Genomic DNA, 13,763 nt, shown 5'->3' with positions numbered 1-13,763 from the left:
TGCTGAAAACCAAACAGCTACATGCAAAAGTATGAAACTGGACCACTTTCTTACACCATAGACAAAAGTAAACTCAGAATGGATTAAAAACCTACACATGAGACCTGAAATTGTAAAAATCCTAGAAGAGAGCACATGCAATAATTTCTCTAATATCAGCAATAGTAACATCTTTCTATATATGTCTCCCAAGGCAAGGGAAGCAAAAGCAAAAATAAACTATTGGGACTAAATCAAAATAAAAAGTTTCTCCACAGTGAAGGAAACAATCAACAAAGCTAAAAGACAACTTACTGAATGGGAGAAGATATTTGCAAATGACATGACCAATAAAGGGTTAGTATCCAAAATATATGAAGAACTTATACAACTCAACACCAAAAAACCCCAAATAACCAACTAAAAAATGGGCAGACGATATGAACAGACATTTCTCCAAAGAAGACCTAAAGATGACCTATAGACATATGAAAAGATGCTCAACATCACTCATCATGAGGGAAATGCAAATCAAAACCACAATGAGATATTATCTCATACCTGTCAGAATGGCCAAAATCACAACTCAGAGTACTAACCACTATACGATCATGGCGAGCTACCGGGGACCTCAGAATGGCCAAAATCAAATATACAAGAAACAACAAGTGTTGGGTGAGGATGTGGAGAAAAAGGAACCCTCATGCACTGTTGCCAGGAATACAAACTGGTGTAGCCACTGTGGCATAAAGTATGGAGGTTCCTCAAAAAATTAAAAATAGAACAATCCTATGATCCAATAATTCTGCTAATGGGTATTTACCGAAAGAATATGAAAACACTAATTTAAAAAGTTATATACACCCCTACATTTATTGTAACATTATTTACAACAACCATGATATGGAAGCAAACCAAGTGTTTATCAGTAGATGAATGGGTAAAGAAGAAGTGGTATATATATACACACACACACACACACACATATAAATATACACAGATACACATAATGGAATATTACTCAGCCATAAAAAAGAATGAAATCTCATCATTTGCAACAATAGGCATGGGTCTAGAGAGTATAATGCTAAGCAAAATAAGTCAGTCAGAAAAAGACAAATACCATACAGTTTAAAAAAAAAAGAAAAAAGAGACAAACCAAAACACCAGACTCTTAACCATAGAGAACAAACAGGTTGTTAGTAGAGGTGGGGGGATGGGTGAAATAGGTGAAGGGTATTAACAGTACACTTTTCTTGATGAGCACTGAGTAATGTATAGAATTGGTGAATCACTATATTTACACCTGAAACTAATATAACACTGTATGTTAACTATATTAGAATTTAAAAAAAGATATGCAAATGTCCAATAAGTACCTGAAAATCAGATACTCAACATTTTCATCCCGCAGGGAAATTTTGTGGAGTTGTAAGACTGTTTTATAAATCCTGGATAGATTTCAATTAAATCTGAAGAACATAGTTAAAATCACAAATATCAGGGCATCTGGGTGGCTCAGTTGGTTAAGCGTCTGCCTTTGGCTCAGGTCATGATCTCAGGGTCCTGGGATCGAGCCCAACAGCAGGCTCCCCGTTCAGCAAGGGAGTTTGCTTCTCCCTCTCCCTGCCGCTCCCCCTGCTTATACTCTGTCAGATAAATAAATAAAATCTTTGAAAAAATGAAATCAGAAATATCAAGTACTATTAACTGCATAACAAATAAGGACATCAGTTTTTAAAGTTAATTGTACATATAAACTATGTAGGTGGCTTGTGAAAAATATATATAAATTTAAGTATCAAACATCAGAGTATAAGAAAGGAAGGGTAACAAAAGAACAAAAAAGGAACAACATTTTTATTTCTAATAGTCATTTTGTCTAATTTGTATATATTGCAATAAAGATCACTTTGTCCAATACTGTTAATAAAAATATATCAGAATGCCTTAAAATATTAACATGTCCCCAAGTTTTTTAAATCAATTAAACTGATGCCTATAAGTATCATACATTTATTAAATGATTCAAATATATTTTTTTAAAGATTTTATTTATTTATTTGACAGAGACACAGCAAGAGAGTGAACACAAGTGGGAGGGGGAGAAGGAGAAGCAGGCTTCCCATGGAGCAGGGAGCCCGATGCGGGGCTCGATCCCAGGACCCTGGGATCATGACCTGAGCCAAAGGCAGACGCTTAACGACTGAGCCACCCAGGTGCCCCATGATTCAAATATTTTTTGAGTATCTATTAAATCTAAGACTCTTTTTCATTCTATCAGTAAACAAAACACTTAGAGAAAACTAAGTTTTTATTATTTTAATTATCTAAGAGTTCACAAATTAAAATATTTTTTATTAATATTTGGTCTTACATTGGTAAAATATAAAAAATTCAATTAAACAAGTTTATAGAAGATTTCTAGGTTCTAAACACTATGTTTACTTTTCTTTTTTTTTTTTTAAATAATTTATTTATTTATTTGACAGAGAGAGAGAGAGAGCACGAGCAGGGGGAGCAGCAGGCTCTCCGCTGAGCAGGGAGTCTGATCCGATCCCAGGACCCTAGGATCAAGACCTGAGCCGAAGGCAGCCGTTTAACCGACTGAGCCACCCAGGTGCCCCTATGTTTACTTTTCTAATGAAAAATGGCTACATAAATTGCAATTCATCTAGTTGTTAAAAAGCAGCCAATTCATCATACCAGTATTTCTCTTTTTTTTTAATATGGTCACAAGTTTCTTTTGCATACACACACATACACACACACACACATACATGCAATCTTTAAAACCAGGTGTGGAAATATACCATCCCTATTGTTAATTATTATATGTTAACTAAAAAAGGAGTGATATTCTAGAAAAGGATAGTAAAAGGGATTTTTTTCTCCCTTTCTATATGTTTTTCAATTTGAATTTTTGCAATTAAGCGTAATTGATTGATTGACTTAAAAGTATGATTAAACAGAAGTATATGAGTCGATTTTTTTTGGCAATGAAGAATCATGGAGAGTTTGTAGGGTGACAAGCATCATAATTATAGTTGCGCTCTATTTTGTTTTCCTGATGAGCTATATAGGATAGATTGGCAGGGGAAAACAAACAAACAAAAACTGAAGAAAGCAATCCAAGTTAATTATCCTGCTCCAGGGACTAACAGTGAGACTGGAATGAACTGGATGCATATGTGCCACAGACGGATTTTAATTCATCATTGTTACTAAATAAATGTGTGAGATCAAGGGAAAATATATTCAATACAACCATGTTTTTCAGTGTGAACGATTGGGAAGATCTTGCTAATGATAATTTAAAAACAAAAGAGAAAGAAAAATTAGAAATCTTGTTTTTTTAGACTGTGCATGTGTGTGCAATATATGGGAGGAAGGAGAAAAAGAGGCAGGTCATTTTTGACTGGCCTGTAAAATTTCAAGAGAAAGAAGAATTGAACTTCAGGATGATGAGAGCCCATGTATCATTTGTTAACCTGAGTTTTCTGTGGTAAATATAGAAAATAAAGTATAAAGAGTTCACATGTAAACCAGTCTGTGGCAACTCTTGATTTTACAGTATACTTCCATTTATGTTTCTTTTGCACATTGAATTATAATGGAAAATGAAAGAAATACACACTAATTTACACACATATTCTCATATGCTCACATTGCTGTGTGTAGAAGGAACAATTTGTAATAAAATTGACATCTCTAAAGTCATGAAGAGTTTTCTCCTTCCAACTGTATTTATATGCATAGAGTTGATATTTCAGATATTTTTGTGGTGAGATAGTCTTTTGGGACTTCAACTACTGGGGATAAAAGGAGTGTGATGTTGATAGAATTCAAAATGCTGTTTGAAGAGGCATGCAAAAGTGGATCTCTCTTATTACCTTCATAAAAATTGTGGAAAATAGCAATCTTATGTCAATTATATTAAATACACTTATTTTTATATTTTCTGCACAGGGCTTTGAAATTTTAACAAGATTTAAATGTAAATGATAAGTTATCATGATATGATTTTAATAGCACCAACACATCAGAAAAAGATAATTACCATCTTACACTTTCAACCATCCTTGGAAAATTTAAAATATGCAGTTGAGTTTAGGCATTTGGTAGTTGTCTAATATAGAACATATTTAAATATAAATGCTTTCTAAATACAAATCACTGACAGTTGAATATGCAATGTTCACAAATAAGTATTCGGCCTCCAAAACTCTGCCATACATGTGTATATCAACATCTATCTTCAGTCATAAAAATACAGGAATTGATTTAAATACGTTTAGCAAATGGCAACAATGCATTAAGCTAAACTTAATAATAAATATGCAGATCACACAATACCCAACGGTTAAAAAGAACATATATATGTAATTTTAACACAAATTTGCTATCCTCTTAGCAATCTACAATAATCTTCATTCCCATGCTGGTCTCCATAGTAATGGCATATACCTGTATAAGTCCTGTTCATCTTAATACTAGCTAATGAAGAAATGGTCAACATCTGTCAGCCAAAGTGAGCAAAACATTAGGAGAATATTAAGATATAATTGTAAAAAATTTCTGAGGATCTAGGCATACAGTGCTGTCCTTTGCCTTGTTAAAAGACTACAATCATTCAACAAATGCTTATTGAGTTCCCACTCTAAGTAGATACGGATCTATGCATTGGAATATCAGGAGAGGATAAGAAAGGTTACTGCTCTGCACAAAGTTTGTTCTAACAGCTGGAGACATACAATAAATAAGAACAGACAAGATACTTTCATCTAAGTACTATGAAGAAAAAGACTGATTTTGTGTGTGTGTGTGTGTGTGTGCTTGTGTGTACATGCACACACAGTATATGGGACAGAGGGGATGATTTGAGCTTTCATCTAATGATGAGACATGATGGAGGGAACAATGCCCATGGAGAGAATAATGTGTAAATGCCTTAGGATTATGTGTCTGTGCACTCAAGAGTGCATGCCTGCACATGTAACATGTGGGACTGAAGGGAAGATTTGAGCTCTTGTCTAATAACAAGAAGTAGGCAACCATGTAAAGATGGGGTTTTGGGAGCAATGTCCATGGAGGGAATAATATATGTAGTTATTAGTGCCTTGATGCTGGAAAGAGATTGACACGGTTGAAGGAGAGAAAGAGGGCAGTGTTCATAGAACACAGTGAGAGATGGGAAGAGAGGGAAAAAGTATAGGTGGCCATGTCTCACCCAATTCCTGTTTCTAGTATGAAGTTACTATTCCTGTTGAATTCTCAAGTAAATTCTAAGATGACATACTACAATTATTACAGCAGTATATAGTTAATTATCTCAGGAAAATTCTTAATAATATTTTGTGAATATAATAGCAACGCTTCTAAATCTTCCCATAGCTATTCAATCTTTGACTTACAAACACAATTTTAAGAAAGTAAGGTAATAATGTACACATATTGGAATTCTGTCCAAATGTTTAGTGATTCAAAAGACATGTTTAGTACTGGTGTGTTTATTTTACTAAGTTAATCCTTTACTCCACTGTAGTCAATTAAGTAGTTAGATTACATTAACTTTATCACAAATTTTGTCCTAAGAAACTGCCCAAATGGTATCTCTCATTATGCAGAGTTCCTTTTATGTTTGTTATTTAAAATTTTTGGTTAAATTTCTTATGCTATATTTTTTACTAAGAACATCTGGATTAAGAGTTGGAAGACACATTTTCTCCGTTTCCAGTTCATTTTCTCTCTCTCTCTCTCTCATCAGATAATAGAGCATATCCCAACCCTGGATGGAAATATGGAAAAGCCAAGGATGGAATTTTATTCTAAAATTTTAAGCTTAAAAAAAATAAAAGAGGTTTTAGAGTCAACTGATGAAGTTCATAGTAGACTTGAGAGCTCTACAGATAACAGTTTGGGCTAAGTATTGCCCTGATTATGTGAGATAACCATCTGCAACAGTCAGTGAAGCAAAGCAAAACCTCAATAGTTAAAGCATTCTGAAACCGTTTCAAAGAAAAATCAATCTTCCTTTTTGCATATACCTACCTCTCCTTTCCCCCAACACACTTCCCAACTTACTTGTAAGATTATATTTGGCCTAATGTTACTCAACACTTTCAGAATCACTAAAGGTTGTGTCTTCAATTGGTGTTGCACAAATGAAGGGTAACAAGCCCTAAAAGTTTATTCCATGCAAATAATTCATTGCCTAAATATGTCCACTCAGTGTTCCCCTCTGTGACATTTTTACCTTGAATGTACTCATGATAAAGTGAGATTCCATTATATAATAAAACAACACATTTGATATTATGATTCATGATACATTTCATACAATTCAGCCAGGTATCAGGTACCAAGGGGGAGAGAGAGAGAGTTTTGAGAAGTAATTTTATATACATACATATATTGAAGCTGATTTTAAGTCTGTATCTCCAACCTATCAGAACTTTTCTGGGATATATAACAAAAGTAATATAATAATTTATGTGATGTTTATATGATGAAACTAACACACATATATATATATACACAAATAAAAGTTAAAATACTAAAAACGCATTACAGAACAATTTATTAATAACTTTAATGAATGGTATCAATTATGAAAAATAATAGTTCTTTTAGGTATTTTAAAAGGATAAGCTTATGATAATGTATAATTGGAAGAGGGAGGCATTTTACATGAAGGAAATGAAAACATAGAATGAGGAATTAAGTGGTAGACGACCAAATATTTGACTGAAGTAGCAGTGTTAATCAAAGTAATGGCAATTGTTCTTGCCAAATCAGAAATTTTTCTCTCAGTCTACTTTCTTTCAATCTTCTTGAAGTCCTCCTTTCTTTGCTTCAGGGACTGTACACTTCCCAGGCCACCTTTTTTTCTAAGCATACATCTAATTTTTTACATCAAATCTTGTTGCAGATATTGCCTACTGATTGCCTCCTGAGTCAGAGTCTTTAACTTCTCACTTTTGAAGTTTCAACGTAGAAAAAGTCTTGTCATCTACAGTAACTAACAGATCATCTCTCTTCAATTTATTTCTTCAAATGTTAACAGAGTTCATAATCCATATCAGAGCAATTAATTAAAACTGGTACCTATTCCCAACTTCTCTCCTTACATTTTCTTAATCTACTCAACTTAGGAGTTGGACAATAATTTCTTACTCTCTTCCTCATCACAATTAGTATTTAACATTATTAACTTTGCTTTGAAATGTCATCCACCATTTCCAGCTCTAATATAATCTTAATACGGGCATTTATCATTTAATTCCATATTATTATAATGGCCTATGAAGATTTTCTGATTCACTTTATCTTTTCCTTTCTGGTTTACAAATTGCTAATCTATAAATGTGCTTTCTTTTCTCATCATGAATTGATAGTGCTTCAGAGTATTCTCCATTGCCAGGTCACAGAAACCTGTGAGTCAGAGCCAATTGTAGGCTTTAGGATCAAGTATCAGGAGCAGGATAAAATAGTTATCATGAGTCTGAGATCACTGTGGTAACCTCAAACTGACAGTTGAGGCAAGAGTCCAATTTTGAATATATCAGCTAGACTGGTATTCAAATATTTAAGTGTTACAGGGCACAGACAAGACTAACAATTAATTTTAGGGGTAGTAATATAGCCTTCTCACTGCTCTGTCCTCACATGCATGGGTTTGTGTGCACACAGTTTTTCTCTGTAATACTTCTATTTCTGGTACAATTGAATCTTCCAAAAGATAGCTTCCATGTATAAGTCCTTATTAAGCATATATATTTGATTTAGGAAAAGGGACCAAACAACTCTTTTCATTCACAATAGTTTTGATAAATGAATTGGAAACAGAGGCATAAAGACAAAGAGAGGTGAAATTATTTATTAAATATCTCAAAGTAGGTCAATAGAGTACAAACTAGATGCAAGTCACAGGGGAAGAAGAGGTGTGGGAAAATGCATTTAATTTTTTTAAAAAATAAGGTAGCCTAATATTAAAAGTCTCTCTCATGTGGGCCAGAAGTCCCAAACTCTACAAGATTTCAAGATGAATTTATATTGATGGTTAAACTGTGTTGCAGGTAGCCTTCTGGAGCTGCCAAGTAGGGTAAGGGTTGAGGCCAGAGGGGAAAAAATGAGAAGGAACTCCAAGCTACCTATCCTATCTTCAAAATTGCTGAATTGTTGTACTTTTATTTGTGTTACATGTTCAATTGAAGGAAAACAAATTCCATTTATTTAAAAAGAAAAACTTGATAATTATTTCAATGCCTGGGAACTTGTAGAAGTGGTTCCTGAATAATGTTGAAAACTGGGTAAGAAGTTTCTAAGATTTAGTTTAAATTCTACTCTCTGGGATTTATGTTATTCTAGTCTCATAACTCCAATGAATGTACCCATAAATTTTTAAAATGTAATCAAATATCAGGAAGTATTTGAGGAAAGCACTTCATTTTTGCCATAAAATTCCTGATGGATACCTGGTTCTGATCCTTATTATTAAGAATCAGTGAACATTGGTAAATGACCTTAGATGAAGGGTACAAAATGATCTCTTTGTAAGACTAGAAAGCCTTTGAAAAGATTCTAATCATTTAATGACAAAATCAAAATACACAACTTATGTGAAGTTTGACTCAGATGCATCCCTAAGCCAATTTAAGGAAAAATGGAACGTCAAGCAAAGGTTATCTTCAACCCTATCAGTTTGGGCTTCTATACTTCTCTCCCTTTCTATGATGGGTACTTTGGTGTAACAAGTCTTTATGGTTCTTTTCCTTCATACTTGCCAACCATCATACCTGGCATCAAAGTCAGCATTCTCATATATTTAAATCATTATTTACAATAAAAGTATTATAAAGTAACTACATATACGTTAAAGTACTTCACTTACCAGGGATATTTGCATTTTTAATAACAAAGTTTATGCTATAGAAACAAAAGGTCCTGAGCTTTTTAAATTAAATGAGGCTTCTATAAATCTGGTATACGACTATGCATAATGGTGAGGAGTGGGGAAAATTAAAAGTTTAGTGCCACTTTTAAGACACCAAGTAATACAAATCACATCTGAAGTTCAAATATAGAGCTTGGCTATACCCTGTAACTAATAAATGATTCTCACTGGTCCCTAATATATCATGCTTCTTTCAATGAAAAACACTTAGCTTATACTGCAGACCGTTCCAGGATAGTCCTTAAAATTGCCTAAAGAAACAATGATAATAATAGTAACAATAACACCGACCACAATAGCAACAATAGATAGGGATTCCTGCATGTGTTCTATCACTCAGTTACTAATCTGAATTTTAATCTCTCTCACACCTGTATCTTGTCTTCTCATACAGATTTTTCTGCTTCTAAAGGACAACATGCATACATAGACAGCAATGTGAAAACTTAATAGTGGTTTTAAAATATCACCTATTTTCTCTATTAAGAATAATTATGGCTTTTAATTTTAATATATTAATCATACTTATAAGGATTTATGTTTATTTCTACGTTTTGTACGGTAATCATAGTCCAATGATTATTTATATTTATTTCAATGATTAAAGTGTTTGAATGTATATAAACAGGACTTCTACATAACAGTTTTCCTATTTTGGAGTTTTGAATTTTATTAGCTTTTGGTTGCCTGGATGATACCTAAAATTCAGACATCAATCTGCTGAGAAATGTCTTCTTTCATTATATTTTTCATATTGTGTTTCCTCCTTTTATTCTAGTTTATTCTCCAGGAATATCAATTATTTAAAAACTGGAATTTTACTCTTTTAATCTACTGACCTATTTCTCACTATTTTTATCCCTTTTTTCTCTCTGCAGTTTGAGAGAAGATTCTCAAGTTCATCTTCCATAGTCTTTCTGATCAGACTTTCTGTAGTACAGTGTGTCCCACTTGCCCTCATTTTTTTAATATTTGAGCAGAATATTCATTTCCTAACATTCATTTTTGAAATATCCAACTTCTAAGTCATCTGTTTTTTTGCCAACTTTCTTTTGCTTTTGTAGTTAACATTTTTAAAAATGTTTCTCTTGAATGTTATAGTCTTCATATTTTTGTTGTTGAAAAAAATTCAAAGGCTTAATGACATTGTCACTATTTTCCTTTTTAAAAATGTTTATTAATCATGAACATGAGGCCTAGGTTTTCTGCTGAAAGAGAAGAAATATTTCACTGTTGCCTAGGGACTCTTCCAACCATGTGTTCAGCTACAGAGCTGTTTGATCATTTACATCAGTCTTAGGACCCAAGAGCCAGTGGAGACTCTGTAGGGTTCTCACATATGGGCAGACCTACGGAGCAAAGTGTTGTCTCTGGATTTGACAAAACTGCTACACTATTCTTTCTAGTTTTCTGTTTAACCTGACATCAACTCTAGATAAATGGTTTGACTGTATGAGACTCTCATTCTGGTGACACTGCTCAGTGGATCACAGACAAACTTCACTACATCAAGGAGATGTTTCCAACCAGTTCATGTTTCCAGTGGCCATGTGTGCTCTTGGGGCACTCACACCAACGCTGATCTGAAGTGCCTAAAGAACTTCTAAGGGGTGGACACACATCTATCCCAGTTTTCTCTAGGCACTAGATTTTACACCACCAAGTTAGTGATTATTTATAGGGTTCTGTTAAGCCCCTAATGAAAGCCATTCACAATCTTTTTTGCCAATATTTTGCTTCAGTCTGTTCCTATAGGTATTATGCATGACAAACTTATTTAGTCTATGGTATGCATCCCTCACAAAATTCCACAGTTAACATAGATTTTCTTCTTTATGTCCCTTTGAATGTTTTAGTCAGAATTTAGTAGGATGACATTAGGTTTCTATTTTACTCATAAATCCCATATGTGGATTGAGGGGCATAATAAAAGATCTCATAATCTGGGTATATTGAAGTTGGCACAAACTTCATAAAGGAAGTCTCATACAGAAGGAAAGGATAATCCAGTAAACATAAAGAGCACAGAAAAGGGTTATTTAGAAGGAAGTGACATTTAGAGATTCTAGCAGGTAGTAAAACAAATAATTACCATCAGGAAAGTCTATAAGCCATGAACAGACATTTCTCCGAAGAAGTCATATAAATGGCCAAGAGACACATGAAAAAATGCTCAACATCACTCATAATCAGGGAAATACAAATCAAAAACACAATGAGATAACACCTCACACCAGTCAGAATGGCTAAAATTAACAAGTCAGGAAACAACAAATGTCAGCAAGATGTGGAAAAAGGGGAACCCTCTTACACTGTTGGTAGGAATGCAAACTGGTACAGCCACTCAGGAAAACAGTATGGAGGTTCCTCAAGAGCTTAAAAGTAGAGCAACCCTATGACCCAGCAACTACTCTACAGGTACTGACCCCAAAGATACAACTGTAATGATCCAAAGGGACACATGCACCCCAAAGTTTATAGCAGCAATGTCCACAATAGCCAAACTGTGGAAAGAACCGAGATGTCCATCAACAGATGACTGGATAAAGAAAATGTGGTATAAACACTACATCAAAAACTAATGATGTAATGTATGGTGATTAACATAACAAAAAATTTAAAAATATATATATAATCAAAAAAGAAAAGAAAAAAGAAAATGTGGTGTATATATATATATATATATATATATATATATATATACACATATACAATGAAATATTACTCAGCCATCAGAAAGGATGAATACTTACCATTTACATTGATGTGAATGGAACTGGAGGGTATTATGCTGAGCAAAATAAGTCAATCAGAGAAAGACAATTATCATGCGGTTTCACTCATATGTGGAATATAGGAAGCGGCACAGAGGATCATACGGGAAGGGAGGGAAAACTGAATGGGAGGTGATCAGGGAGAGAGACAAACCATGAGAGACTCTTAACTATGGGAAGTGGGCTGGGGGTTGCTGGAGAGGAGGTGGGTGGGGGTTGTGAAGACTGGGTGGTAAGCATTGGGGAGGGCGTGTGATGTGGTGAGCACTGGGTGTTAAATGCAACTGATGAACTATTGAACACTACATCTGAAACTAATGATGACTAATATGTTGGCTAATTGAATTTATTTATTTATTTTAAGATTTATTTATTTATTTATTTATTTGACAGAGAAACAGCAAGAGAGGGAACACAAGCAGGGGGAGTGGGAGAGGGAGAAGCAGGCTTCCCGCTGAGCAGGAAGGACCCTGGGATTATGACCTGAGCTGAAGGCAGACGCTTAACTACTGAGCTACCCAGGCACCCCTGGCTAATTGAATTTAAATAAAATAAATAGAAAATAAAATCCATTGGAGCAATGAGAAAAAAAAAAAAAAAAGGAAAGTCTATAAGCAAGTAGCAGGGTGTTTGCCAGAAACAAATGTATAGGGTCAGGATTCAAGACCCTGGAGACTGGTAAGATCTAAGCAAAAGTGGCTTGAAATTGGGATCTAGCTACCACAATTACAGGATACAGGCCACAACAAGTCAATTTTCCAGAACAGAACTAAGAATGACTTATTATAGAATTCTGATCTAAAGTACCTTAATTCTTTATAAGTAGGGTCATGATGACACTGACAGTTTAGGCAGAAAAGATAACTTAGCTTGGAGGAGGAATGATACAGAGACAGACACTGATATTTTGCTATAATATTAACTTCTGTGATACTGGAATCCAAGTGATAAGAATCACAAACAACTCACTGGTTATAGTGAATAGTACGTTAAAAAGAAATTGAACTTTTCTGGGTTTATCCAATAACTCATCTCTTATTTTCCAAATGCTATATTGCTTCTCATATATGATTTGTATTCTTTAAAAAACACAGTTCTTCATTGTCCAAAGCTCTACTGTTTGCTTTTAGCATCTATATTATACATATTGAAATTACCCTTAAGTTATATTAAGAAAATGTTCTCTATCACATAAGTGATATTGAGTTTGCTATTCAACATGAACATAAGGGTTTTTTTCATGTTGTATCAATATATAAATTTTAATAATATGTCTACAAATGATTACATTTTCCTTATATTTTATTCCTTTAATAAGTACTTGTTTTATACTGTTTGAATGCATAATTCTATGTTATTATATATTGAATTATAAAATAGAGATGTGATTTCTAGCCCCCAAAGGCAACATTATATAAAAAATAGCTTTCAAATTCAAAACTATATATGAATAGGGCGCCTGGGTGGCTCAGTTGGTTAAGCCACTGCCTTCGGCTCAGGTCATGATCCTGGAGTCCTGGGGTCGAGTCCCGCATCGGGCTCCCTGCTCAGCAGGGAGTCTGCTTCTCCCTCTGACCCTCCCCCTTCTCATGCTCTCTCTCTCTATCTTATTCTCTCTCTCAAATAAATAAACAAAATCTTCAAAAAAAAAAAAAACTATATATGAATAACTAATATTACATAAATTGAGCTGAGAAGATTGGCAGCATGACTATATAAAATTGCTTATACACAAATGAGTATAAATAAAAAATAATAACCTATTAATAACATTATTCATAAGAAGTTTATAAAGCTAAAAATTCTTGTGGAAGGAGAAATAATAACACTTATTACCATAAGGGAAACTTCCTTAATTGGAAAATAGATGAATATATGTTCAGTGCAGAAAATCTCAAAGAAAGGACAGAAAGAATGGTTATGTTTATTTAAAATTAAATTCATTAAATTTAATGTTTATTTAAAATTAAATTCATTAAAATTAATTTCATTTTTTCTATTCCTTAAAGAATCATAAACCCATCAAATATATTTACTTTATTCTGATATTTTTT

Source organism: Halichoerus grypus, chromosome 2 (genome assembly GCF_964656455.1).
Source record: "Halichoerus grypus chromosome 2, mHalGry1.hap1.1, whole genome shotgun sequence".
Lineage (NCBI taxonomy): Eukaryota > Metazoa > Chordata > Mammalia > Carnivora > Phocidae > Halichoerus > Halichoerus grypus.
The sequence above is the reverse complement of the archived record's forward strand: the minus strand, read 5'-3'. Positions refer to the sequence as shown.